Genomic DNA, 14910 nt, shown 5'->3' with positions numbered 1-14910 from the left:
GACAGACATGCACACAGACACACATAAAAACACAGAAACAAACCGGTGAAAAAGTACATTTGAGACAGCCTGGAAAACACACACTGCACATGAGTCAACGCCGCTCCAGATTCATTACCAACACGCTAATGCGGTGTATAGCTTAACCTTCAAAGCAATCACAAATGTTGGACTTAGTGAAAATGGGTGATGACTTATTAATTCTCCTCTAAGGAGGATCAATGGGGGTGGGGGGTGGGGGTTGCCACGGAGATGCCTCTGTCTCTCTTACATCTCTCTCATCCCCGTCCTCGCCCTCCCTCACACGCACTCCCTCTCAGAAATCTGGATTATGTTAAGAGTAAAATTGTGTAAAGGCATGCCCCCAAAAGCTTTTGAAGTTGGTGCTCTCAGGGCAAAAATCTCATTCTCTGGCTTGCCCCCTATCATGCTGACTCCTGCTCTCCTCTCTCTTTCCATCTACTCTGATCCAGCCTCTCCCTCCCCTCACCCTCCCCTGCTTCCCCCAGTTTAATTTTTCCTCCCTCTCTCTAAATTCCAATCAATCCAAGCCTCTGCAGATCCAGTGGTTTATTTCTCGTCTCGCTTGTGTTGTCACCACGAGCCTCGTCCCCGCAGCCTGTTTCTCCTACCTTTGACCTTTATTTATCAATGCGGCCAGTCTCTTAAACTCTGATGGAAATCCCAGTAGACTGGGTCACAAGACGCTGACGTTCCTTGCAGCAGATAAGATAGAAAAAAGGAAAACTTCTATGGCTGAGCGAACAGACAAACAAACAGCTAAACGAATGTTTGCACAAACAAATAGCCGCCCAGCTGGATTAATGAATGGACATGTAGAGAGAGTGGAGGGAGGGATCGTTGTAGGAATTCATCCATTCGGTTGCCATCCGAGCCCCTAGGCCATGGTATGTAATTGCTTCATGCATAGTTGATACACTGCATAATCAACCAAATACACTAGGTTTTTCCTGTGTTTATACAGAAGAATACACTTGCATCTGAAGGCCTTCAGAGAAGTTTAGATTCAATGGGAGGCGTCTTATGATGGGAAAGCTCATTCATATCTGAGCGCTTATCTCCCCCCTTTAGAATGGACAGATACACATGGGACCGGTGAAAGGTATGCCGTCCCGTGGTTGAATCAAGAACATGTTTTGTTTTATTCATATAGAACAGAGATGAAATATTCATACCAGAGTGTTGTTGCTATGCTGTCTTCTGTGTCTCTTACCTCTTATGTACACAAATCCTGATTAAAAATCAGACGGACTATGACCGCAAATTGGTTCACTTCTTGTAGGAGCATAGAAACAATGCAAATGGACGGACGGAGGTCCCACTGGGCGTCGGCAGATTGTGTTCATGCAGCATGCAAATGCATGAAGCATGAAGCTGGTCCAACCTATCTCAAGCCAGTACAGGCGAGCTGAACATGCTGCACTATACAGAGGGATGGATTTCTGTTGATGGAAGCCTCAGACGAGAGATGCATGACAAAGACCACCCCAAGATAGCATTTTCACCCTCATGCCAAAGAGCAAGCAGACATACACAAGATCACACACATTTCTCCCCCAGACATACACGCACATAGGCTTGACCAGCCATTCATTCTTACAGGCACAGGACAGCACCACACACATGAAAAGGAACAGCATGATGTGAAATGGTTTGGCTTCATGAGGTGAATGAGCAGCAACAGCTCGAGGCAGGAGACATGACAGGAAGGGAAGCCTTCCTTTTGTATGAGAAAGGTGTGCTCACACTTCTTTTGTGGAGCAGCAGGGACGTGTCAGGGGCAAAGTCCCCATGTCTCCATCTCTAATTGGAGCGTATCCCTCTGCCCTGTCCCTATCACACTATGGTGGAAGCAGGATGCTGTGCTAATGGATACCCCCCCTGTGGAGTGCTTGTCCTTGATGTGCTGGGTTGACGGTGGCCCACGCTGAGGGTAGACTGCAGATTAGAGGCAAATCAGAAGATTTGTTTGTCCTCTCCAAGCGGGGCGGGACATTCAAGGAGAGAGACCAGCCATGGCTGTGATGGAGTGGGTGGACCGGTGCGACAGATGTGTGTTAGTGTGACTGATGCGTTCTGGGTGAGCAGGCTGCGCTGGGTCACCGACACCTGGAGAACGAACATAAGCCCGTCCAAGAAATGCACGAGCATACTGATGCTGTGTTTGTTTCAATCAATGTCCAAAAGGCAAACAGCTGAGCCAGAGGTAGCTTTTCGTGATAACACCTCTGGTGAAGATTTAGGAGAAGATAACGATGTTGTAATTACCTGTGCGAAATTGGAACTGTGGATGCTCAATGAGCTATAAACAAGGTTACTCTGGTCCCCTTGGGGTAATTGTTTCAAAAGCCTGCAACAGTCTGGTCCAGTGATGGCGAAATTGGAAGGGGTGGTATCCTGTAATTTCTCAGATCACTGAAGCATGTCCTGTGTGTGGGTTGAAACTCAGGCTGATTTGAAATGGAGGCGTAACTTTTTGTTCCCTCTTACAGTAAGAGTCAATGTCATTGGTCTCAATCAGCTTTTAACCCAGAGATGATAGGGGCCTGTGGGTCAGTGGGCACCACATGCACTGCTTTTTACATTTCACTGAGTATGCCAATTCCTATTACACAATATTTCTCCAGTCATGGCTGTGGTGCCTCTGTGAAAATCATGTTGTATTAGAGTGTGCATACAGGTGGTTAAACAGATAGATAGAAATAGCTCCGCTGAACAGAAATACATCCTATTTGATGCTCCTTGCAGATGGGCCGTCTGGTAATATTAGCATAATGGAATTCAGGGCACACTCGCAGAAATTCACTAATTCATCACAGCATCAAGCCAAGCTAAATAATGCTGTGGCCCTTGAGCTTTGAAAGGGCGACGTGTTTCCAAATATTAGAGCAGACTGACTGTTTACAGCCTAAACAAGTGCTGGACTTGGGGAAAAGAGATGACTGGTTGCTCTGTATACTCAAACTAGATGACAAAAATGTGTCAGGTGTTCTTGGAAAACAAGGAAGAGGAGGAACAGGAAGGCAATCCAAAATATATGAAAAATTATCAACAAGAAATATCAAAAGTGGCAAAATCATTTAAAAAAGCCAACAAACAGGTGTGGCCTTACCTATATAGTAGAAACAGCTGCTGGGAAGTGGTCACATGAAGCAGGTGAGACAAACTGAAAATACTGAAAACACAAAACGACATGAGATTACATGGAAAAAAATATTTATATACATCATAAATGACAGATAAGTACCCATATATAGTTCATAGGCTGTGAGAAAACAGGCCTGTATAGAGTCAAGCGACACATTTCAAAAAGCATGCAAAGTCAATATCCTCATTGAGACCTGGATATTTGAACACATCCAGTCAATGGATCTAAAAGCTTCCCTTTTGTTGTGGACTCAAAGAAGTATTTCACTGCTGCAAAGATGGTCTTTTCATAAGACTGTGCAGTAGACAGACTCAAGTACTTGTGAATTTGGTGCTGCAAGACCAGAGAATAAAGGGGGAAATGGCTGTGGCATTAGCTCTTGCTCAAGAGGTAGAAAACCTACAACTACCAGAATGCATTGCACCACAGTGGGCCAATAAAACCTCCTGCTGGCTGTTTCAACACAGGAAACAAAATGGCGGCCAGCTGGCAATGGATGATCTGGAATTACAGTTAAATGGTGAGCTAAAAGATGTTTCTGAAGACATTTTAGGGGAGAAAGAGGCAACACAGGAACAGAATGTTGGTTTATAGTTGATCAGTGCTGCCTTGTTTTACCATTTAACCTGAGATTGGTTTGGGTTTGAAAGAGAAAGCATGACAAGGCTGGCTGTCTCTATCTTCTTTACTCTTGCATTTGGGGAAAATCACTCGTAGTCCTGGAGCTCTGGGGAGACGAAGCAGCAGAGCATCGAGCGGAGTGAATGTGTGATTAGCTTGAAATCAGGATAAAGTAAAAATCTGAGATTTACATCTAAACACATTATACATGCTAGTTTAGTTTAATTTCCAACTTATAAAACACAAATGTACTGGCAGACAGACAATACATAAACATTAAGTTAATGCTTTTTTTTTAGCATTATAAAACAAAACAAAACAAAACAGGACTGAAAAGGTGACTGAAAAAGTGTAGACTGAAGCCTTAGCTTATTACACCTACCCTTTTAACATTAATTGTTTTTATCAGCTCCTTTTAGATTATACAGAGCAATAAGAAACTGATGGAACTAAGTATATATACAGTATAGGCCTATTGTCTGCCCAAATATCCCAAACACATTTCATGTACACTTTAGTGTTTATACTTCACTTTTATATTTGTTAATCATCTTGTGTTTAAATATATATATATTTTTAAATATCATGTGTGTATTACACACTTTTATTTCTGTTTCTAGCCCATTCTATACATTTACTCCACACACTGAAACACATCTTTGTTTTACATTTGTTCTGGTCTTCATTTTTGTGTTAGTAAACACTATATAGTATAGAACAATATAGTACTGAATTCTTGAGTTAAACCGTTAAACTGTTTTCCATCATTTCCGTGTCCAGAATTTTTTGGGTGTGGCTAAAAAGCCTTCTTGATGATGCAGTGGAGCAACCTTTAGCATAAGCCCTGCTTGAAAGCCCAGGTCAGACCAAAGATTCGCAACAAGACAAAACCGTTTAAAAATGTTGCAGAGGGAAGTTGCAGTGGTGTGAATTAGCTGTCTGAGCTCCACTCAGGCTGGCTAATGGTGTCACCTGCAACTCAGCTAGTCAAATCCCCGGCGGCTGGTCGTAGAATGTTAAGCTTGTCACCTGTTTCTACAGCCAATCGACTTGTAGTGAAGTCCGATGGTCAAGTCAAAATGAATGCAGATGCCGTGTTAGCTTGCTGCGGCAGGTGCTCTGTCCCCGTAGAGTCCTCTGTTTCCATCCTCACGGTGTGCCAGTGTCGGACGTATTTATCATGAATGCAGTCCATCTGATGCTCGTTTTGTTTGTTTTTCACCATTTCATCACTACTACAAATGCAACTGTAGTCACTATCTCACTCGCATTATCCTCATTCATATTTTAAGAAGCTACAAATTATATTCAGCCACAGAATAAACCTGAAAAGCTGAAAATCAGAACGGAAGTACAGAGAGTTGTTGCATAGGGATGATACACCGTCTCATCTAGTTGCATTGGCGTGAACTGGCAGGTTTTTAGAACGTTGCAGAACGGGGCATTGCAAGTAGTTGCCTGTTTCAACTCATCTCATCACGAATCTCTGGTCTGAACTGGGCATCAGAAGTAGAGCCGTTGAGTTTTGTTGTTGTTCGTTTGAGTAAAAATGACTATGCTGTTGCAGACTGAAAAGAACGAGGTTGATTTTCGGGCAGGTCAGTGTTTCCTGGGTCTGAATTTGATTCTGGCTGTACCGGTCCAATAATGCTGCTAGATGGAGAATCCTTTGTAGTGCTACAATTAAAAGAGGCTGTAGCTTAACCGCGAGTGGGCGTGGCTTCAGCATATTCAGTGGACACACCCCTCAGAGCAGAGAATGCTGCCTATTTTTCATGACTTTGAAACATAATTTTAATTACTTGGCGACTTTTTTAATCGTTCAACTTTAGCTGGGTGCTTAATAACACATTCTTCTGTGGTGAAAAGACAGAACTCATATTTATTTTTGCTTCACTCGCACTTTAATAGTTCATTAATTCACCTAAAAATAGAACACTCTGTTTCTTCGAACAACAGTGTTTTCATTTAAATGTAGAATGTCTGATTGGATTTACAAATGCACCCCAGGTATCTGTAGTGGCGGGGCATAATGAAAATATTAAAGTACAATCTGTAGTTTAAGAAACAGCCCTAGGGCCTGTGAAAATCTGCTGCATTTGAGATGAGCGGGAAGATCTAGGCGCTGTTTAGATGGAGGCAAGTTTACCGCAGCTCATTTACACAAACTACCCACAATGTTGTGACACAAAGCTGGCTGAAAGTCGTCAAAGAATCCCTTTAATTGTTGAATCTTTAAACAAGCGGGCAGCTTTGCATGGTGAGATGTCGTGTCCGCCATGCAGGCCTGACCATAGGAAAGCTGCGAACGGACGGGTTATCCCTCTGATCTCTGTAGCTTACTCCTCAGCCCACATCACACCATGTAATGGTGAAATTCACAGCCACAGCCTGACGCTGTGATGTCCTCTGATTTACATTCCTTCTCTGCATTTTGTCCTTTGTATCTGACTGACAAGCGGGGCTCACTTTAATGCCTGCATCTGTGGGGGAGCCACAGCTAGTTTTATCAAAGTTTGATTGTTATACAGTCAACCCCTTTTGAATGTACCGACCGAACACTGGGCTGTCTGTGAGATTGTAAGATGAGAGGAATCACAATAAATGTGCCGCAGCAAATTGATGCTGGGAATGTCATTTTTGACTGCTGTATGAGAGAATGTAATATAATGCATCATCGCCATGTGTGAAAGTCACAAAGTGTACATAGATTAAAACGCCCACACAGATGGACACACACATGCACGCACAGGCACACACACCCAAGTTATTTCATCAGGATTGCTTCAAAATGCATGCGTTGCAGGCACTCTGTCTTCTTGACGTGCTCTCAGCTGGTGATTAATAATGTGTTGCTTACATTATTTAGAATCTTTAAACTAGATGCCTCTTTATTAACATGCATATTACATGAACGTGTAAGTTCAGGCCACATTAGTGTCATGTAAGCCCCATGAATTTTGGGCCCCATGAATTTAATTAAGCATGTTGTCTTTAGTGTGTGTGTATGTGGTTTGCTGCAGGCTACTCATGGAGTCCAGGAATGTCATTAACATTTTATGTACATCAGACATCCCATATCCCCATCAGATACAAACAGCAGACTTAACATCACTCAAGAGTGCAAAGATAAAGGTGGGATGATGTAAAGTTTGACTTATAGGGAATGATGGCAGATGAAACATGGTAACAGAAACAATCGTGACTGATCATAACAGGAAATCAGTCTATAACCCTTTAATGAAAGAGGCTCTGCTCAATATACAGGATCATCACATATCACCTGGTGACATTTACATAGAAGATATGTGATGATGCTTTGCCTATGAAAATTTTAAAGGCCCAGTCTGTCCTTTTTAACCATAAATTACAGGCATTATTATCTCCAGCAGGTGTAACCCTCAAGGGGATCCTGCATTTGGTCGTGTGTACTTGTGCAAGTATGTGTATAGCTAATCATGCAAACTGTTGGACCAATCAGCGTCATATTTTGTATGCACATGTACGACTGCATGCTCAAGGACATCTTTTGCTCGCATTGATTTGCGATTATTGAAAAAATTAATTGTTTTATACCTGCTAACTCTTCACTCCTCTTAACCAGCCAGTAGGGGGCAGAAGTGATCGACAAAATCTAGTCGCCAGAAGAAAATGTTGGGATTGTACGTTTTTGCAAACCACAAATATGTAACCTTTTCACATTTTATATTATATCAACATGTCTTTTAAATTATTATTTTTTTTATTTTTCAATTTAGCCAAATCTGAACAAACCGACAGCACTGTTATTAGAACTCAACATGTCCACAGGCACCTGCTAGCTACACATTCTTATCCCCATAATCGTAATTTAGCAACCACAGCGGTACAACTAAACACCACATCCCTACAGTTCAACAGACATATTACCAATCAATCAATCAATCAATCAATCAATCAATCAATCAATCAATGTTATTTATAAAGCCCAATATCACAAATCACAGTTTGCCTCACAGGGCTTTACAGCATACGACATCCCTCTGTCCTTAGGACCCTCACAAACAAAGAAGCCTGCCCATGACCTCTTAAAGCTTTCAACTTAATTGCTGACCCTAGCTAACGTGTTCGTATGACACAATTTCTTACATAGATTCCTTCCATTTTTCAAAATCTGGAGGTGATGTACGCTTCCAGAATTTGAGGATCACTCGAGCAGTTACATTTATCACAGCAAGGTCATATTTTGATACATTAGGTAATTCTGTTTGGTCATACCCAACCACTTCCCAATGTGATCCACAACTTTTTCCCCAAATGGGTCAACCAGATCACACTCCCAGATTGCATGTAGAAATGTTCCTATTTCCGTCTGACTTTTTCAACATAAATTATTAGCCAGTAGACCCATCCTGTACAACATAGAAGGAGTAAAGTAAAACCTATGGATTAATTTATACTGAGTACATTTTCGTCTTGCCCCCTCTATACATTTCCCAGTATTTGACAGTATTCACATTAACATGTCTAAAGTGATGCACTACATGAACTAGCTGTCATTAGGTGGTGGAAGGTACAGGGATAGCATGACATTTATTTTTGCTATGAAGTTGGACATTTTAACACGGGGGTCTGTGAGGATTTGCTCTTTTTTGGAGCCAGCTTCAAGTGGCCATTCAAGGAACTTTTTTGCACTTCTACATTAGCTTAATTTTTCAGCCTCGCAGTTTGCCACTTGGTTAAAATGTAAAGTTTCAGCGTATCTGCTACATAGTAGTCTCTATATACAGACTCTATATCCAGTGAATGTAGAGTCTGTAGGCAAACCCCGGAGATCTTGCCTCCAGAAGAAGAGCGGAAGAGCCCTGGTTTCTGGTTGTAGGCTGTTTGTAGTCTGTGTGATATTGACCAATCACGTTTGAGCCGGCTGCAGTTGTTGCCAGGTTAAACGGTCCGTGCGGAGAACTAACGAGGCGGAACATAATTGGTGTCACTGTGAACTCTGAATCCATTGCAATGGTTTAGCATATTTAACATTACTTATATATAAACAGAAGTCAGAAACGGAAATTCGCCTCCTGCGCCCAAATCAAACTGGAATGCCAAAAAATCGGGGGTCTGCCCCCAGAGGCTGTATCGCCGAATACAGCCGATGGGTTCCGAGAATGGCTACATAGTAACATGCAAATGTAATGCATCTGTAGTTTTTAAAAACGTACAGTCCCAAAAATTTTCTGCCAATTGCGTTGACAAAGTCACGTAGCAAAAGCATAGAGCAAAAGGAAATTGTCTCAGCTAAAAACAAGAATCCTACTGTCTGTTGCAGGGCACATTTTGGCCTTTGTCAATCAATCAATCAATCAATTTTATTTATAAAGCCCNACAGTGCTGAAAAGAAACCTGGGGTTGTTCTTGTTTTCTTCTATTAATGCTGAGTAATAGTTTGCTCTGGCATTGCGGAGGCCCCTCTTATGGCTCGAACACTGGTATTCATGCAAAAGTTTGGTCTCATTATGAACTGAAGCATCTGCGGATTCATTCCACTCCTGATATGTAATGAACCACTAAAGTTACACATTAGCTAAGCACGTCACAAGATGAAAAAAAAGACCCTGTTTGTTTTTGTTTTTTTACCTTTGCCGCCATCTTGATTGTCTGGGAACCAGGAGGGACAGCTCCACTGGGCGCAGCTAATTCTGTTGGTTTTGAGTTGATCATAATGTTAGTTTTACTGACCTTTTAGCACCTTTAAGCTCATTGTTTTGGTTTTTGAACTTTTCAGCTACCACCTCTTGCCTGCCAGCACCAAACAACCAACACAGTGGAGCGTAAAGCAAGATTTATACTTGAGCTATACAGAGCATACATTATAGCCTAGGCACATGGACTACACCTTTGTGAGCATTTATACCTGTGCTGTGGTGTGTCTGTTCACAGACAAAGAATTTGTCTTTAACTGGACACATTTTCCCCACAAATACAACATGCTAATGTTTTCTGCACAAGCCTATGGCATTTTACTTTGTATAAATTAGCCCAGCGGCCAGCAGGCTTCTCCTCTTTTCATATTAAACCAGGAACAACAGCAACATTTAACAAAGGTAACAGTACATAATTTGGCTCCATTACAACTCAAAAGGTTCACAGACAAAACAACTGTTATACTAAACACATTTTCCAAAACAAATATAACATGCTAACAACGCTAACTACCAGATCTACCTCCAGGTAGGATTGTAAAATGCCACAGAGAAAGAGCAGCTTTGAACACTCAGCCTTTTCCAATGGAGCAGCACACACCTGGAACACTGTACCCACAGAACTCAGGAACATCACATCTCTTAAGTCATTTCTCCAAATCTATAAAACGGTGGTTACTGGACAATCAAACATGTTGTCATGATCTGAATTAGTGGTTAAGTCCTTATTTCATTACTGCATGTTAGGGCTTAAGTGCTTTTATATACTACGTTTTCCTTAATGTGCTTTGGTTTTATGGCTATGTCACCGTCTTGCTAATTGTGCTTGTGTGCTGTTGTCCTTGCTCATGTGCTTTGCTTTGTGCCTTTGTGTGTTTGTTTGTGGCTATGTGCTTTGGTCTATGCTGTGTTTTATGTTGTTCTTTTGTATAGTACGTTCTTAATAGGTTATGTGGTTAGGTCATTGTTTTTATTAATAGTGCTTATATCTTGCTGTTTTTGCTTATGTGCCTTGTTATGTGCTTTGTCTATGGTTATATGTTTGCTCTGTGCTCATGTGCTCTTCTGTGGACATGCTATCAATCCATCTTTTATCTGTGCTAATGTGTTTCTGTGCTTTTGTATGTTATTTTAATGTCATGTAATTTTCTTATATCATCAACCTGCCAGGGACTGCAGATGAAAATTAGCCTGTGTGGCTAAATCTGGCACATTTACGTGACTTAAATGATCATGTTCATTAATGTGCACTGTCCCTTTCTAAATAAAATAAACAAACGTTATTAGCACAAGCCTGTGGCATTTTACATTGTATAAATGAGACAAACAGCGATTTCCTCTGCTCATACGACGCCAAGATAAATCACACTTAAGGGATAAAATGCTATTTTTGTGGAGGCTTTATTGTCCTCACAAATTGTTTCTTATCTGTGAAATGAAAGGAAATAAAAGCTTTGTTTCCACTGAGGGAAATGGTTTCAGCTTACAAAAATAGACATGAGGTCTGCGTTGCCAGGATGTGCAGTTACATTTCTGGGGAGGTGCACGTAAGGCTACCTCAACACAGAGCCTATGCCATAGGTACAGCGTCGAATACATGGACTGCTTGGCATGGTCCATGTGCGTAGTCTCTGCATAGAGCTGACGTACAAGTATAAATCCCATTTTAAGCAGCTAAAGAGCCAGATATTTCGGTTGGTGGAGACCAAAACAGAGCTACAAAGAAAGTGAATATTGAAATTACATTTGCAGTCACGTGACCAGACAAATAACATTAAATGCTTGCTAATTTTACTCTGAAAACTGTCTTCTAATGCATTCCCCATGTTCACTTTTTAAGGTTATAATATGTCAGTGTTGTGATTGCAGCTCGTTGTGCTGCCCCCAAGTGGCAAAAAAGCATCAATCAATTCTGCACTTTGTATGTATTAACTCCACATCAGAACGGAGGGTAACTCCATGTCAGAACAGAGGGATAAGGTGTTGTTATATTTTGTCTTACAGATGCCAGCGACGCCTGTTTATCCTGTCACGGTAGCTGACTTTATAAGGCATAATAACAGGGATCAAGGTGGCAATGTGCTGTGGATCAACCTTGAATTTCATTTACAGCATCAGAAGCCTCATTGTCATGTGCATACGCTGGCCCTGTCCCTATAACCAACAGTTTAAGGAGGAGGGGTTGGGGAGAGCTTACAATTATGCTATTATTCCCAGTGTGTCCTGTTAGGCTAAATACTTCAAATCCAGCTGAAAAGACACAAATTAATCTGGTTCATTTAAATGGGATAATAAACCCTGTGTAATAAGCATTATATATATATGTAAGTGAGTGGCAGCTTGTCTCTCAGCCTCTAGGTGTGTGTTAGGGAGCGAGAAAAGAGAGGGAGAAGGGAGCATATGTGCCTGTGTGCTGATGTGTATGCCCATGTGTGCGTGTGCTGTCTGTTTATGTGTTTATGGATTTGTAACTCCGACGGGGTGTGGGGGGTGGGGGGTACAATTTTGTCTGTTGTGATCCAGTCCCAGCTGTGTCTCATTAACTGCTGTCATTTTAATCCTCTTAGTCAAATCCCATAATTTTGTCCATCAACAAAAACATAAGCAACAGGGCAACGATTAAGCGACGCGGTTCCAGCCATTCAAAATGGAGGCAGTGTAGATAGAGTCAACGTTAATTCAGTTGCATCCGCCCCAGTGTTATGTAAAACAATCAGGAGGCCTTTCCTTTAAATTTTCATCGACTACTTGGTGCAAAGCTACTGCTAATCTGGTTTGGACTCTGCAGAATTCTGGGAGCTGAAAGGATTTGTTGTTTGTAGCTTTACTCTGCTCATCTGCAGATTCTCCTGGGAGGATGAGCAGTTCGGTTACGTTACGTACCACTCTGGATTCCTGCAGTCAAATTCTAGTTTACCCATGTGAATTTATTTGAAAATGTATGACTGATTCAGTCTCTGCCTCCCTGTGGCCCGACAGTCCTCTCCCCTCCGTGATGAAAGCTATTTTCTTCTCTTTCCCCACACTGACAGCTGGTGTGTGTGCTCTTCACCAGCAACACTTCAGCTCAGACCAGCTCTATGTATAGATCGCCGTCATTGAAAAAGCCTATTTCAGTGGCTCTTGCTGCTATGAATATACGTGCAACATTCTGCCGTGCTTTATTTCCAACGCAATTACCTCTTTCTCTCCAAATGAGTCCAATAATGCTGCAATGCGCAAGCTCTTCAGGGTACATAAAATCCAACTTCTTTCGTGATGAGAAACTCGACATGATTGTCCAAATGTCAAGCTGTCCCCCGAGAGGCATTGTAATGTACACAGAGCTTGTGGTTGGTTTTAATTGTGACATTTATGAGATGTGGGAGAGCAACATTTGTGCTCTCCTTCTCCTGTGCCAAAGCTACCCAGAGGATTCTTTTTCCATGAGACTGAATCGTCCATTAATTGTGGGTACAACTGGTGAATCGATCTGTCAGGTAGTATTTTCCCGAGCTGCAAATTAGTTTCCCTGGAAGCTGTTAGACTAGCTATGAGAAGGGTGCAGTATGTCTATGCCCGGTGTTTGGTAATACCACAGTGTTGCCATAGCTTCCCATGATGCCTATAAAGTTCAAATCAACACATTGCAATTACCATCTATTCTTCAGTGTACGGCTGCCCGTAGTGACTGCCTCCACCAGGAGAGTTAGGACAAGCCTCACTGCTTTATTCTCCCGTATGTCATCCTGGGCTGAAAAACAAGATTAAATTGGTTCTGCTCAACTATTTGCTGTCAGCTAAAAGTAGATGGTTCAGCCTCAGAGAAAAAGGTATCCTGCGAATCTGCGACCAAACGCTCACTCAAACAGACAATAGAGGCATGCGTGCACATTATGCGCGCAGATGCAGATGCACACGCACGGCCTCGCACTTGCACACAAACAAACCAAAGAAATTCAAAGGCAGATTCAGAGAGCACTCACGGAGAGATGCTTGCACACACACGCTCGTGCACTGACACACAGTCGGTAAACATGCGCACACACAGTAGAACACACAGACCACACAGCCAAACATTAGTGGCGTGTCAGAAGTCTGTCATTTCTTGTTTGGAAGATGTGAAGGCGTAGGCCGCATTTGTGACCTTTGTTGTGACTGTGAGGCGTGTTTCTCCCTCTTTGGTGAAGATGATTAATTTCTGTTATTTACATTACTGCCCTGAAGGCTTCTCAATAGGCCTCACACATTTGTCATTTCCACTGCACTGTTTTTCAAATGGAAATGAAATAGAATGTACAGCCTCCTGGGTCCGTCTCACCGAGACTCTTTTAAGCAGAGAAGGCACTGGAAAAAACTGTATTTGCTCATAATAAAGCAGCCATGTCAACATGGCGCTGCAGCAGCCACACAGTGCAAAGTCTTTTGGCTCTAGTAAACAACAAAAATAATCTTGAGGGCTATTAGGTGCTACGCTCTCGCCATTCTCACACTGCTCCTGCTTAATTAGAGCTCTGATTGGATGGGTACAGTCCATAAACCAGCCATAACACTGGTTCAGTCTAGATCTGCGTTGCTTTTTTAACGTTGGTTTATAGCCCGCAGGAACCATGACGTCCCCAGATGTCTGTCTGTGTATTCCCACACCCATGCAGCGAGCACACACACATCTTAGCGAAACACCTAGTGAATTTATGTTCACCCTGTTCTCACTTCCTCCTCTTCCTCTCTTCCAACAGTTCAGGGCTTATTTCTTTCACCTCCTGGGAGTGTGGCGACAGAGTAAAAGAAAAGTGAGAGGAAGAAACAGGGAGTTGAAGGGAAAGTGAGAAAGACTTGAAGGTGTCCTGAGAGCGCTTTTGCTTTATGGAAAACGCTGCGGCTAATCCTCTGAGTGTCACTGCACTCTCCGCATCCTAAATCAGAACCTTTTTGTACGGTAAGTACAGACACTTCCCAAGACGTGACTCTCCCCCTCCCTTTTTCTGTCGCTCAGCCTCGGAAAAACACTAACAATCAACCGCATGAGCTCTGCTTCATCATGACCATCATTAGCTTTCACCAACACAATTAGACTTTTTATGCAGAAGCACAAAGTCACTGTTTTCATCATTAGAGCCTGCTGAGTGTCACTGAAATGGTCTGATTGGGAAACAGCAGCCACTGATGAGCCATAAATGAGTTATGGTCATTTATGGTAATCAGAGCTGCACACTACACACACCTCATTCTATGTTAAACAAACACTTTATTTTCCCAATGAGAAGGGCTGGCATTTGTTCCCCGGGGTTGTATTACTACAGCTGGCCTACAGCTGTGATCATAACTTAACGTCTCCGTAATGGGCTCGGCCCTCTAAGCAAGCTGACCTGTTAGGCCGGGGACTGCTTGACGGCGGTAATTACACATGTGAGCCATTTAAATGAGCATGATTAGCCAGTAACAAGCTGAAAGAGTGAAAGG

This window comes from Epinephelus moara, chromosome 20, assembly GCF_006386435.1.
Source record: "Epinephelus moara isolate mb chromosome 20, YSFRI_EMoa_1.0, whole genome shotgun sequence".
Lineage (NCBI taxonomy): Eukaryota > Metazoa > Chordata > Actinopteri > Perciformes > Serranidae > Epinephelus > Epinephelus moara.
This window is presented reverse-complemented; position numbering follows the sequence as displayed.